Source organism: Ursus arctos, unplaced genomic scaffold (assembly GCF_023065955.2).
Source record: "Ursus arctos isolate Adak ecotype North America unplaced genomic scaffold, UrsArc2.0 scaffold_9, whole genome shotgun sequence".
NCBI classification, from domain to species: domain Eukaryota; kingdom Metazoa; phylum Chordata; class Mammalia; order Carnivora; family Ursidae; genus Ursus; species Ursus arctos.
Genome location: NW_026623111.1, coordinates 25,108,165 through 25,124,124, shown reverse-complemented (window position 1 = coordinate 25,124,124; position 15,960 = coordinate 25,108,165). Strand labels below are relative to the sequence as shown.

At 34.7% G+C, this 15,960-nt stretch overlaps 1 long non-coding RNA gene across 1 annotated transcript in view; it reads right to left on the bottom strand.

Annotated features, from left to right (window-relative positions):
- Positions 1-497: 497 nt before the first annotated feature.
- Positions 498-15,960, bottom strand: part of LOC123001560 (uncharacterized) — a 192,321-nt gene continuing 176,858 nt past the window's right edge. The window contains exons 14-15 of the long non-coding RNA XR_008958381.1: positions 10,578-10,772; positions 498-3,796 (exon numbers count right to left, since the gene is read on the bottom strand). This is a non-coding gene — a long non-coding RNA (uncharacterized LOC123001560). The remainder of the gene's footprint in view (positions 3,797-10,577; positions 10,773-15,960) is intronic.

The following is a 15,960-nucleotide window of genomic DNA, read 5'->3' as shown; positions in this document are numbered from 1 at the left end:
TTCTCACTTTAGTAGGAAAGCTTTGCCAGTTGATGATTGGTTTACTTCAAAAGACTCAAGCAATTATTGGTATTTCCCATCAAGGAGTTAGATTGAGAGAGTAGTGTTCAGAGGAAATATAAAACCTGAGTTCTGAACACTTTTCGGTATTAAATAACACCATGGGTGGAAATGGAGTTGTTAAATTATTGTCATAAGTAATTTCTAGTTTATATAAAAATGATCTCCCCACCCAAATTCCTCTGTACTTTCAATTGATTTTCTTAGACTTGCTGTCGTCCATTAGTATAAAGTCCTTGTACTTTATATTATACTGTATACTGTTAACTTACAGAGTTTCAATCTCACAGAGAAGGTTTTGCTTTGAGGCATTGTCCAGTGTTATGTTTCCATGATATTAAATTGATTAAGCTCTCAGAAATCTTTGGAATATTAGTATCAATTTTTAGGCAATAGATTCTAAATGGATTCATTATTTTTTTAATTTTAAAATGTTATTTTTAAAGAAAATTTCCTTTTTAAGATTTATTTATTTATTTACTTATTTGAGAGAGAGAGTGAGTGAGAGAGACATCATGAGCAGGGGTGAGGGGCAGAGAAAGAAACATATTCCCCACTGAGCAGAGAGACTGATGTGGGGCTGGATCCCAGGACTCTAGGATCATGACCTGAGTCAAAGCAGACACCCAACCGACTGAGACACCCAGGGGTCCCTAAAGTAAATTTCTTCTAAAATATTGTTTCTGAAAGAAAGTACCCATCACTTATTCTTATATGTTTTGGTGTGGGGAGAGAGGAATTTTTACCTTGCTCTTCGGTTACATTAGAAATCTTTGAGAGACCTGAGTATTTATACAGTGCCTGCTTTAAGAATTCTGGACTTACTCATTATGTCCATTACATCTTGCTGTACATCTATTCACCTAAAATTTGTTGCCATGAAATGACAACAATATTTTAGTTTGCTATTCTGTGGCTTGCAAAATGGGTCTGGGATTGACTGGACATTTTGTTGAGCTGAGCTAGGTTGGTGGATCTTGGCTGGGCTCCCTCAAGAAGCTGCAGTAAACTACGGATCACCTGCAGGTTGAGTCTATGACCCTGCAGCAGGCTAGCTTGTTCTTCACGTGACTATCTCAGAATGCAAAGAATGAGAGAAGAGACACACAAACCTCTGGGGCTTGGATTTAGAATTGATACAAAAGTAATTCCACCCCATAGCTATTGGCCAAAGCTGAACATACGGCCAATTTAGATTCCAGGGGAGAAGAAATAGGTTCCAGGGACAAACTACAAAGAATTGAAATCATTTGTGCAATTTACCACAATCACTTTCCTCTCTTTTTGGTTCAATGTACAAAGGTTTTGGTTAGAGGAACTTTAGGAGAAGATATTTGAGAATTTCAGTATTTTATTATTTTTGAAGAAGTGAAATGTTATGTAAAATTTTCTCAGGATTTGTAAAAACCATGGTGTATTTGTGAGATTTGTTTTTAATGTTTTGAAATGGGTTTTGATTATTCTAGGAGAGTCAATCCTAGGCTTACAAGGACTTTCAGTTTCTAGAATGAAAAAAGCAGAGTCATTATAGTCCAGCATGTTCTGTCAGCAGATCCAGGCAGCTACACCTAAGCTGAATGAAGACATAGGAGTAGACATTGCTCTACAAGACTACAAGACGAATATCAGATACCATATTGAGGAGCTTTCTCTCTCTCTCTCTCTCTCTCTCTCTCTCTCTCTCTCTGTGTGTGGAGGGGAAGGGTGAACTGGATTAATATTAACTGTTTGCTGCACATGCCTAGGAATCATCCAACAGAAGTGGCCTGTGCTCAGACCCAGCAAATTTGCTGAGTCCCTTTTCAGCTATTCTGTGTATGAGTTATACTCATAATGTCATAGGGCCTTGTGCCTGTCTTCGAGATGGGTTCTAGTATTGTAGAAGGCCCATGCGCCTGAATTTGAGTGACACCACAGGACAATACAATATACCCATGTTACATGATTATTTAACATTTGAAATGTATTTCATATTTTCTTATTTGTTTTATAAACTTAATCATGTGGGTTATTTCCTCCTCAATGTTTAATAGAGTCACTTGTTAAATATGGTAATCTCAATAAAGATAAAGAATTTAAGAAAGATGAATCAAGATAGAACCAAACACATGTAGCTAGCCAGAATGTAGCAGGTGCTTCTGGTCATTTTGGGACTATCAGTGCCAAAAGGAAGAAGGTACATTGAACAGAATGGAAGGACACTGGACTTTTATCTTTTGGAGAATATCTACTTTATTAGGTTGTGTAATGCAATCAAACATAACGCAATTCTTTTTTTCTTTTTTTTTTTTTTCTTCATTTAAGAACTTCAACAGATCCTTCAAGCTTATAATATTACATTTTGGCAAACTATAGAAGAAGCTCCATTATAAAGTCTATTTTGAAGTTGATTTGTGATAAAATCTATCAGAAAAGAAATATAAAGAGTGAAATTAACAAAGTAATGAAATACAGCAATCCAATTAAAATTAACATCACTTTCCCTCATCAGTGGGAAAATGAAACAGTCTAACAGTTAGCTTAACAGCATGAAACACCATCGAAAACTAGATATAAGTAAAGAAGCAGTAACATTGCTTACTCTATCCATGAGCTAGGGTACTGGCAAAGTGATAAGAAGAGTATTTTGCATTTAAATGTTGCCTTACTTTGCAAAAAGTTTTTTTAATGATAATTGTCATTCTTAGAATGCTACTGAAATGAAGATAGGTAAGAAGAATATTATCCCTGTCTTCAAACGAAACTCAGAGTAGGTTAATAGACCTAATATGCTTATCAATTTTAATTCTTTGGGGCTTGTAGTTCCTAGATTTGGTGCCAATTACCTGTTAAGTTCTTTGGGAAACTGACAAGTATCTGTAAATTCCTTGAGAATATATATTTTAACCTCCTTTGGAAATAGATGATTGCATGACCTTCAACTTGAACTTATAATTTTGAAATTCCAAACAAATTCTAAACAAATTTACTTACTTCATGTACCATGCATCTAACTACGAGATTACACTGATTTCCTCAAATCTCTCCTGGTTCATTGACTTCTCAAGATATTTATTCGGGAGGCACCCAACCAAGAAATTCTCAGCTCTGTAGATTTTCATTCCCAAAGTCACCTTTGCAATCTTCCCACAAAAGTAATGTAATAAAAATTGTTTTATACGTACCCTTTTACCGATATAATTTAAATATTTAATTAATATTATTTAAATGTTGCCACTGATGACATGAAAAACTTGAAGGCAAAGGTTTCTTGATACAGCAACAATATAAATAAAAAGCAGGTCAAAATTAATAAGCAGTGAGATGGAAACAAATCACTGTACTAAGAGTCAGGACACTTACAGTTTTCACTTCATGTAATGACCTTCAGCAGCACACTTCACTTCTCTGGGGCTGGTTCCCTCTTTTCTATTATGAAAAGGTTCCCCTAGATAATTTTAAGGTCTCCTCTAACTCTAAATTCTATGAAGCTTTACATCGTTTTCTCACAATGCTTCATATTTTGTTGACACATCAGCAAGGAACTTCACACTTCATTGGAAATCCATTAAAACAATTACCATGTCATTAGTGAAGACTTTTAATTATGAGCTTAGTAACCTAAAGAATTCACTGTGATAGGCAAGATTAGCTCTATGAGCATGTGCTACACTGAGATGCATTGAGTGGAGAGATGTCTTTCCTTTGGAGAATTTAGAGCTGTCATTCACAGAGCAGTCAGCATCGTTGATTAAGCCTGTCAGCAGAAAAGTCAGAGAGTGGGGGAAAGATTGATAACCTTTCAGATAGTTTCATGACCAGAAATTCCCCTCCCCAATGAATGAAACTTTGCTTCATTTGACCTGATTCAATGAGAATGGAGGGTGATAACACTAGGAAGGGACATTCCAAAGCTGACAGGGAGGAGGAAGGAAGAGGTGTAGATGTGAATTCATAGTTAAAATAAGGAGAATCAGAGTTATGACTATAACTGTTGAACTGAAACTTGAGGCACAAGCCCTGATGATAACTCACTGCATGCCTGCCCTGTTTTCACACATTCTGTGTTTTCATTAAAATAAAGATGGCCTCCACATAGCCCAAGCTATTGATCATGTAAGGAGTATTTTTTTTTTCCTTCTTTCTGTACTAAAGTGGAATATCCTATAATATTCCAGCTCAAACCCAAATACAGAGGCTGCAAAAATGACTGCATGGATGACCTCACTGATTCAGGGTAGTACTGAATGTGACTGTGTTTTCTTTATCTTATCCTTTGCTTTACCTATTCAGGCACCTTTTAATCTTCTTTTCAGAAAATCTCTCTGTCATTCACAACTAGAAAATTAAGATTATCCAGCATTGCATTTTTACTCCTTTTCTCATTCTTCTCACAAATTTTGTTTTGTTTGAAACGATTTGATTTCAAGAAAATATGCGATATTAATAGGAGAGAAATGATTTTTTGAGACTGAGAAGAAGCATAGGCCAACAATTTTAAGTATGTGTATGAGAGCTAGATTTTCTGAATTCTAGTTCCTGTTTATTTGTTTTCGAAAATTTGTCACAGTGTCTACACTCTCTTAGTTTTTGTTTCCTCCTGAGTGAAATCAGCAGCTCCTACATAATTGGTTCAAAATTGGCTTATAGTTGTTGCTTGATAAATGTAAGCAAGATAACACTATGTCACAGAATCTAAATGTATTTTGGACTCTAAGAACTGGGAGCTAAGGACTGGAATGACATAAAAGGATTTAAAGTAATTCTATTTCTTCATCTCTTTCTATCTCTTCTTAGTCTGTGTGATGTAATCTTTTCTTTTTTATTTTTTTTTCAGTATCTTTCCTCATTTACCTATGCCAGGAATATAGCCAGCTTCACGAGAATCAACAGCCCCTAAAATTTAGTCCTATGTGTCAGGGGATCCATCTGGCACAAACAAGTCCCACTAGTTCTTTCCTAGAACTTCAGAGAAGACTGTGTTTAGGAGTACCTTCTACAAAAGGAGTGTACAGAAGTATAATCCTTTAAAATTATACTGAGTAATTGTGGTTAGCTGTATTCCAAAGTATATATATCTGATCTCAACTTCTTCCTACACACTTCTGTCAATTATGTCTTCCAAACTAATAGCAGAGTAATGTTTGTAAATGTATGTTATAAAACTGAAGAAATAGAATTCATTTAACCTGGTTCTCTAAACAGGATAGGATCTATTTTTTCCTCACATGGTGTCTAAATCATGTCTACTTATTATTTTTTTTATTTTTTGGTCTTCATATGACCCCAGTGCTTCCATCAGAGGATATCTATGGTTCTGGGACTCTGATAAATATATGAACATTCTGAAAATATTGGGTTTATGTCAAAATGTTGTACAAGTACAATGTCATTTTTGCTCCAATTTCTAGCCTTCTAGCTAAAACATGCTTATAACTTTCTAAAGTAGTTTTTAAAAGCACAGAAATACATAGATTAACTAACACTATTAGGGGCATAAGAAAGAATACATATACCAGGATGATTTATTGTGTAGTATTCTTTCCAGCATCCAGCATTTATGTTTCAATGATCTGAGTTACAATGAAGAAATCACTATCATTATACCTGTGTCATTATTGTAGCATTTGTCACTTTGACTTTATAAAATTGTTTTCTATGTATATACATTTAATCTTCTCTATCTCTTCTATGTATTGTTTTCTATGTATATACATTTAATCTTCTCTATCTCTTCTACTGGGTTTGTGCGGTTCTTTTGTGTTTTGTGAAGAGTGGCTTCATATGCAGTGGTTCATGGTATGATCTTTGGCATCAGGTTCACTTGAGCTGGAAATTCAAATATAGAGAATCTGAGTTTCATCACTGAGTGATACTGACAATAATAAAAGTGTTTGGAATTATGTAGGCATTGGCACAATTGCAGAATATTCCGCTTACCAGAAATTTCATCTCAGTATAAGTTACTGAACTTCTCTGGGTCTCAGTTTCCTTACCTTATAATTGGGTTAATTTTTCCTATAGAGCATGAATTGATGAAAATAAAATAAGACAACTAACTTAACTGGCACATTGCCTGTTACACAGTAGGCACTTAATAAATCCTTTTTTCTAGCTCTATTACTTTTGAATCCCAACAAGACTTGTGTTTTTTAAAAATATATTGTTTCAGAATTTGACACAGGAAATGAGGAAAATGTAAGTAAATAGAGTGGTTTAAAAACTTAAAAGGCTACAGAATAATCTCTCTCTTTTTTTTTTTTTCCCTGAATACATGTGGCCACAATAAGGTGCTGCTCATTATTGTACAAGACAGGAATGAGAGTGTCACATTAATGCTACAATTATTTTAACAAATGTTTTGGTCAAATAAGCATCTCAATGGACTATGTTCTCTTTATAATTAATGAGAGATGGCCGTGTAATTAATGAGAGATGGTCTGTCACAAGGTAGAGTATGGGGCTTTGAGTTAGAGATACATGAGTTCAAATCCCAGTTCCACCAATAACTAGTGGCGGGACCTGAGATGAGTCATTTACCTCTTGGTGACACAGTTTAATAATTTGTAAATTGTATTAACAAACAATATCAAAAGACAGTTGAATATATGAAAGAGATATTGGAGACAAAGTCTTGGGAAAGTATTCAATTTAGAGTAGAAAAAACTATAAATATTAGCTTGTGATCATCATCACCAATATTGTTAACCTTTGCCATAACACCTCAGTGTTCCTCAAACTCCTTCTTTTTTTATTTTATATTCTAACATGTCTAACTGTTCAAATAGGGCCCTCAAAAAGTGTTTGTACCTATATGAGAAGACTATAAGTGATACTTACCTCTTTTCTTCAGAAAGTTTATGGAGAAAGGAAATTAACATATAATAATGCCCTCTTAATCATATGGGTGTGAAAGATGCCCTTTCTGTTAGCAATTTTGAGTCCATAAAAATTTCTGGCTGTTTGTCAGTCAAAAACAATGATCCCAAGCCTACCGAGTTGCCAAAATATTCACTTAGTGGCCTAATCAAAATCAAACTAAACATGTTTTTGTCCTGAAATAATTTTTATATTTGAGAACTATGATATAATTCAGCAGAATTCCTCACACAATGTTCCATGATTTAAAGTTAGTTTAAAAATAGTGATCATTTATATAGAAAATGATTGAGGCCTACAATTCATGAGTCTTGAGTCTATATCTCTGCTCTGCCAAAACTGAGCTATAACCTATAGTGTTCTCATGTATGCAAATGTTATTAAATACATACATTGTACCAAACATGCTAGGCATAACTTTTCTTTTGTGCAATGTTCTCAAATTTATGATGGATATTATAATTTATAAAATATACAGAAATAATGACATAGGATTATAGTAAAGGAAAAACTAAATGAGAAGGCATGGAACATTAAGTATCATCTAATACAAATTTTATGATAAATCTTATATTTTATATTTTTATTTGAGATTATATGGTAAAGAAAATGACCATTATTTTATTTTAGGCATTGACTATGCAGTTTTTCCTTTGACCGACAAATGAATTGTTCATTCCCATAGAATTTAATTATTTATTTGAGTTTACATGAGCTCGTTATGAGGCAAATATTGAGTTAACTGGAGTAACATATGTGTTCAGTGTTTTGATTTCATGTAAGGGTTTTTTAAATATTTTTGACTTCAACTCTTACCCTAAATTCCAGGTTGATTATTTTCTACCTTATTGTCAGCACTCTCAGATGTACAGTGAAAGTATATCCTCCTTATTAAACATGATTAAATAATGTGTCAACAATCATGACTCATATAATATACTATTATAGTTTATCACAATTTAAATTATTACTTAGCATTCCAGAAAATATTGTGAGATGAATTTACATCCTTGGATAAAAACAATTTCAAAATTCATATATATACACGTAGGGCTACAATATTCTGAAAGTTAAATAATAAATGAATAAATAAATAAACAAACAAACAAACAAACAGTGGATAACTGTGGGAAAAATACTTCAGGATGATTAATCATAAGATTTTCCTTTGAAAACGGAGAATAGCAGAGATCTTTGTTATTGCACACACAATACTTTTTTCTGTTTATATCATTTGAAAATGTATACAGTCCACTTCTTTCTCTTTAAAATTATAAGCTGATATGACCAAAAAATAATCTATTTTTATGACACATGGGCTTACTAAATAAAATATAAGAAAGTGCTGCCTGAACAAACATTTCTAAAATCCCACGGATGAATTAAATGTGTTCTATGACTTTTAGACTATTTAATAAGACTCATTACTTAGAAAAAATTAACTTAGTAGATTTCCATTTATAAACTGTTAGTATAAATCTATGGATGTATAAATTTTAAGCATTATTATTTTTCACACATTGAGAAACTAAAGCCAAAGAATGTTATACATATACTTTAAGGTGGCACTAATTTCAATGTGAAGTAATCACCTCTGTATTTTTTTTTTATTACCAATGGTGCTTGTTCTGTATTTTTCCACTTCTATGTTCATATTATACATGCACACATGTACACACACACACACAAATACCTTTTTTCTTCAAAGATTTATTTATTAGACAGAGAGAGACAGGCAGTGAGAGAGGGAACACAAGCAGGGGGAGAGGGAGAGGAAGAAGCAGGCTCCTAGTGGAGGAGCCTGATGTGGGGCTCGATCCCATAACGCCGGGATCACGCCCTGAGCCGAAGGCAGACGCTTAACGGCTGCACCACCCAGGTGCCCCCACCAATACTTTTATTTGCCTCTCCCTCTCTTATTCTTTGTGGTTTCCCACATCTAGTCCATTTGTTGATGTTTACAAAAGCAGAAAGATATCAGAACTCCATAGTTGGAAAATCCATTCTTGTTCTTTTAGACATATTAAGAATCATTCTATCTTGGGTTATAAACTCTTGTTCTTTCTACCATCCTATGAGTTTACAAAAGCCTATCATGGTATTTTTGAACTTTAAGGACATTTTAATCATCCATGACCTTTCAAGGTTATGTGGAAATTTTTTTTATTAAAGTATAATTATTATTCAGTATTATCTTTGTTTCAGGTGTACAATATAATGATTCAATAATTCTACACATTACTCAGTGCTCACCACAATAAATGTAGTCACTATCTATCACCAAACAATGTTATTATCATCTTGTTGACTATATTCCTCATGCTGTACTTTTCATCTCTGTGTTGTTGTTGTTGTTGTTGTTTTTAAGTTTGAAATGGAAGTTTGTACCTTTTAATCCCCTTTATTTATTTCACCAATCCTCCCACCTGTTTCCCATCTGGCAGCCATAAGTTTTTTCTGTTTTTTAACAGTTTGTTTTATGGCTGAGTAATATTCCATGGACTATATATACTACTTCTTCCTTATCCATTCGTCTATGAATGGACACTTGGGTTGCTTCCATATCTTGCCTACTGTAAATAATGCTGCAATAAACATAGGGGTGCATTTATCTTTTCAAATTAGTGTTTTCATTTTCTTTGAGTAAATACCCAGTAGTGGAATTACTGAATCATATGATATTTTTATTTTTAATTTTTTGAGGAAACTCCATACTGTTTCCTACACTGGTTGTACCAATTTGCATTTCCCCAATAGTGCACAAAGTCTCCTTTTTTCTCCATATTCTCACTAACATTTGTTATTCCTTGTCTATTTGTTTCCAACCATTCTGACAAGGGAGAGAGATTTTAGACAAAGATAATATAATATGCATGTAAAGAAATAGTCACTTGAAACCTCTGTTCCACTCCACCATCCATTATGTAGTAGAACCTAATTATTGGGAACAGACTTATCACTCACAATCCTGAGCATGTTATATTGTATTTACAATGACCAGGCCCTGTTCAGTACCATATTGGGGTAGTGGGAATCATAATGAATAATCTCAGCTAACTACTGCTCTTGAGAAGTTCACTATACATTAGGGAGGTATTCCTACATTACTGTGAACCCTCGTAACAAGGTGAGATGTATGGGAAGTGTGAGGAGAATACAATGGATTGAGAAATTTATTCTGCCCAACGTGTTACGAGATTTTCAGTTGTGAGAAGAGGGATTTGAGTTATAATTTAAAGGATGACAGGATTTTTCCCAATAGAAATAAGGAAAAAGAGCAAATTGAACAGTTTGAGCAAAAGCAATAGAAATTAAATACAGACATATAACATTAAAGGCAAAATAAAACATGCATTTTCTGGAGGAAACCAATAAATAATAAATTCAGAAGAGATTATATAAGGATTTTGCTGAATTTGAATATTTTCAGGTTTCTTTTGGATGGTGCCCTTTTTATTGTAGGGGTATAATAAATACTGTTGAGTTCAGTTGTTCGAAGTAACTTCATCTAGTTTACAAACTACACTTCATATTTTTTACTTCTAAAGAGTTCATTATGTAAGAAAGTTGGTTATATACTTGAACTTTATTCATTGTGCTTTTAGGATTTTTTTGATACCGAAACTTTGCAAAGCTCACTGCTTAAGGAAAGGCCTTACCTAGGTCACTGCTGCATCTCCAGAACTCACCAGCATGACTTTCATGGCTTACACAACTTCACACTGCTTGATGACATTGCTTCCTTGCATGCCACAATTGTTGAACATTACATATGTTGCTCTGCTCTGTGTTTCTTTGTAGTTCATTGTTCATAGTATTGAATTTTGGGCTCCTTAGTTAGCAGCTGAAATAATCTGGAAAATATATTAATACTTATTGAGCACTTACTATGGCCTAGGTATTAAGCTACAAGTTTTACATTTGTTATCTCAATTAATTATCATAACAAATATTTTAGTTGCAAAAACAATGATCAGAGAGGTAAGCCCTTTACACAAAATCACAGAGCAATCAGTGGTTATGTGAAGACATGAACGAATTCCATCAGAATCAAGGTATTTTTTCCCCTATACTTTACTGATTTTTCACTAAGAGATCTAAAGTAAAATTTCGAAATACATAGGAAGTGTCAACGTAAAGGGTGTAGAAGATTCCCTCCACTAAATTTTCTAGAATTGTTCATTATAGGAGAAGAGCTTAACCGGACTAATCACCAAGATCTAGTAATAATTCAGGGACAAACTAGAACAAATGACAAAAAAAAAAAAAGAAAAAAAAAATCAGTGACTGGAAAATAAAAATGAAGTTATTTAGGAGTTCAATGGTTCTTAAATACATTTGAACTGGCAAGAAAATTTCTGTATCATGGAAGATGTGTCACTAGGGTTAAGCAGAATTTAGTATGGGGAAAAGAAAAAGACAGATATATCTGATATGCTGCAATATTTTAAGATATAAAAGCTTTCATTAAAAAAATCATTTCATGATACCCTAATCCTAAAGTTGATTCTGTAACAAAATATGGTTAAAAAAGACATGAGGGCGCCTGGGTGGCTCAGTCGTTAAGCGTCTGCCTTCAGCTCAGGGCGTGATCCCGGGGTTCTGGGATTGAGTCCCACATCAGGCTTCTCTGCTAGGAGCCTGCTTCTACCTCTCCCACTCCCCCTGCTTGTGTTCCCTCTCTTGCTGGCTGTCTCTCTCTGTCAAATAAATTTAAAAACTCTTTAAGAAAATAAAAAATAAAAAAATAAAAAAGACATAAAAGAATGAATTTTACTATTTCAAAAAAGAGGGGAAAACCTGGAAATTTAATAACAATTTAGCAAATACATATTCAAAAGTAATGGGCAGTTGATTATAGTAATTCAAAAGTAATGAGTTGATTATACTGTTATTCTGCACTAAAATAATGGAAAATAATCTTTTGTAATTGCTTTTGTGTGTTGATAATCTTCCATCCATATATAATTCACTTGATGATAAAAATATTTGAATCCCATTTATTATTGAATACTTTGAAACTGTTTATAAATAAAAATAATAAATTATAATTATCAATTTGCTTTCATTCCTTATGTCAATTCCCAACTTGGTGAGAATTAAGGAAAAATTTCTTATTTTGAACACTTAATGGAAAAATGTGTGTGTCTGTATGTCTGTGTGTGTTGTGTGTGAGAGAAAAAAAGAACAAAGAGATGGAGTTATTTACTTTAAAATCATAAAACATATTTTAATAAAATTACATTTACTCTAATTCTCAGAAATATAATGTTATTGAACTCTGACTTTCATTTGAAACATTCTTTGCCTTCAGAAATCAGTTTTGCTTAGTTCTGACTATCCCCTTTCCCTTTTCTGATTCTCTTTAAGCAGTTATCCTAATGATATGCTTATGACCTATACAAACAGAATTCCTGAACAAGATTTGAAGAAATTATACCTTATTTAAGCTAGAGGATTTTGTATTGCTATAGTGAGATTTCAGGACATCAATTACTGTACTTAGCATCAACTCAAATTTGGAAAACAAAGCTTGTTATTCACTAATGGATTTATTTTTGCTCTCTTCAAAAATAACAAATAATTTATATGGGTGTTTATAAAGCTCTATTTTTCCCCCAGAGTATTTTTTTCTCAACTAACAGCATTACTGCATCTCTTATGGCAACTTTCTGGTCAATAAAATAAAGTTCAAATCTTATGAAGGTTGCCAATTAAATTCTCTATTAAAAATAATGGGAAAAAAAAGATTAGTGCCAAAATCAAGGAAATAAATAGGGTTCATAGGCCAAGATCCTCTTATTCCCTCAGCCATATACAACCTTGTGACACTGTATTTGTCGAAGGATTTGCACCAGCCTGGAAACCAGAAGCCTTTCCTTATTATTTTCTTATTCATCCCACAGCACTGGTATTTTTTTCTTAACTGTTGCAGTTCCGATTAGAGGGGTGACTTTCAGATCTGGACAAGATGAAATGAATGTGGGTATCATTGTAATGTACTCAGGACTCTGGATTCAAAAAGTTCCACAAGTGATTCTCATGCATAGCGTATTTTGGGCACCTGTGATATACATTTGTTTTTTCTGTGCCTCCACTATGCCTAACTAGAACACTCTGTCTTCATGCTCTCTCTATTCTGGCTTTGGTTGCACAATAAAGATAGCACCGAGTGTGTGGAAGATGGGAGGAGTTGTGCTAAGGAGGAGATAACGGGAATAGCCCTGTATTTGCATCTTGTCTCATTCCCACTGTGAAAGTGAGGTGAACTAGCACCTAGGGGCAAGGAAAGAAACCTTTTCAAGTCCTGTGTTTTTGAAAAATATTTTCCCATCTCAGATCCCTTAAGACATAAATTCTCAACCAGCAGCTGCCACCTTAACCCAATGATAAAAGTTTGCCTCACAGGTGATAAAAAGCAGTAACGTTGTGAACACCTTGACATGATGCACTGAGAAGAATCCAATATAATTTCTATGGTATTTTTGCCAAAAAATAAATAATTTCATCTAAATCAGGTGAAATATCAGACAAACATAAATTCAGGGACATTTAACAAAATATCAGACTACTGCTTTTCACAAATAACAAGATCATTAACGACAAGCCAAGACTGATAAACTGTGACAAATAGAAGGAAACCAAAGAGAGGCAATAACTACATGGACTGTGGAATTCTGCATAAGATCATGGAACAAAAAAAAAGAATCACTCGCAGGAACAGTGTTGATATTTCAATAAGGTCTCTACTGTAGTTAATTGTATTGAATCAATGTGAATTTCTTAGTCTTGATCATTTAATTAAAGTTTTGTAAGATGCTATTCTTAAGGGCGTCTGGGTGGCTCAATCCTTAAGCATCTGCCTTCGGCTCAGGTCATGATCCCAGAGTCCTGGGATGGAGTCCCACATCAGGCTTCTTGCTCAGTGGGACTCTGCTTCTCCCTCTCCTACTCTCTCTTCTGGTGTTCCGTCTCTTGCTGTGTCTCTCTGTCCAATAAATAAATAAAATCTTTAAAAAAAAAAAAAGATGGTATTCTTAGCCTAAGGAACAGTGGTACACAATTATTTTTCTAATTGTTTTTGCAGCTTTCTTTAATTTAAGATAAATTCAGAATAAAACAAATAGACCAATAAATAAATAAATTCTCTATTGTTCACGAGTGAATCAATTTGCAAGGGGAAAAGTCTAAATCACACAAACCTCAATAGGTAAGCAGAGTCTACCAGTTATCTTCTGACTATGAAATCTATATAATAGCTTATTTTATTGTTTTCTCAAAAGCAAAGTGGACATTGAAAGGAAACAAGGGCAGTACATGTACCTGGTATACTGATAAACTCAAGGTTTTAATCTACTATTTCTTGCTGGGCATTAAACTAGATTGATAGAAACAAAACATTCAGAATACCAGCTGGCATATGATAAGCATTATATAAGTGGCAGCATTTTTTTTAATTGTTAAAGAAAGAACAAAGTAGAAATGGGCCACTTTAAAAGCTCTACTGCATTACCGAAAACTGTTTTCCTAGAGATTCAAAATGAAAAACCACTGGTGAAAAATAGAACGACCCTATAAGCCAGCAATTGCACTACTGGGTATTTACCCAAAGGATATAAAAATACTGATTTGAAGGGGCATATGCACCCTGATGTTTATTGCAGCATTATCAATAATAGCAAAATTAGGGGGAGAAGTCCAAGATGGCGGAGGAGTAGAAACCTTAGTTTCGCCTGGTACCAGGAATTCAGCTAGATAACTATCAAATCATTCTGATCACTTGTAAATTCAACTGGAGATCTAAGACAAGAATAACTGCAACTCTAAAAATAGAACAGTGACCACTTTCTGCAAGGTAGGAGGTGCAGAGAAGTGAATTCAAGGAAATACATGGGAAGATAGACCGTGGGGTGAGGGACCCTCCGTAAACTGGCTACCAGAACAAGATATACCAGCAGTGCACAAAATTGGAACTTGTAGAAGTCTGCTCTGGTGAAGGACGTTGCTCAGGTGGCTAAGTGGGGGCAGAACCCAAGCTGGGACAGTGTGATCTCAGGATCCTTGGGGTCACAGGAAGACAGGGGATACCTTAGTGCAGCAGAGCTCCCAGGCATTGGAGCAGGGAAGCTGCAGTGGAGTGCATTGAGGAGTGGGGCCCTGAGCCCAGGAATGGAAGCTCAGCTTGGGATTGCCACAAACCGCAGCACAGTAGGACCACTGCTCTCCGGGCAGGGACCCAAAAAGCAGCAGAACCAGCAAGACCCCCTTCATTTGCCAGGAGGAGAAGCAGCATGGAAGAGCACCACAGGAGTCTGCAGGTTTTGGAGACTCGAAACAGGATCATGTGCCTGAGATAGAAACACTCAGGTCGCAGGCCAGGTGAGCACAAAGTGACACAGGGACAAGGGAGACAGGAGTGATTTACTGCTTTTCTCTGAAAGTGCACTGAGGAGTGGGACCCTGAGCTCTTGGCTCCAGGGCCAGAAATTGGGAGACCACCATTTTCATTCTCATCCTCTAAAGTTCAGCAGAAAGCCTTTAGGGAAAAAAAGCCACATACTGCAATCTGGAACAGATTACTTAGTTTGGCCCCCTGGCAGGGGTGGTAAATTCCACCCTCCAGGGAAAATACACTCAAGAATCAAAGCAACAGGCCACTCCCCCAGAAGATCAGCAAGAACATTCAGCCAAGACCAAGTTCACTGACCAATGAGAACTGCAAAACTCCAGCTCTAGGGGAAAACACACATAGAATTCATTTTTTTCTCCCATAACTCTTTAGTCTTTCAATTTTAAATTTTTAAATTTTTTTCTTTTTCCTTTTTCAGCCAATTTCTTATTTTATCAACTCTTTTTAAAAATCTTTTTTAAGTTTCATTTTTACAATTACATTCTATCCCTTCATTGTATTTAATCTTATTTGTGTTTGTCTGTATATATATACATACACACACACACACACACACACATATATATAGAGAGAGAGAGAGATTTTTTTTTTTTTCTTTACGATTTTGGGATGCAGTTTCTTCTAACAGACCA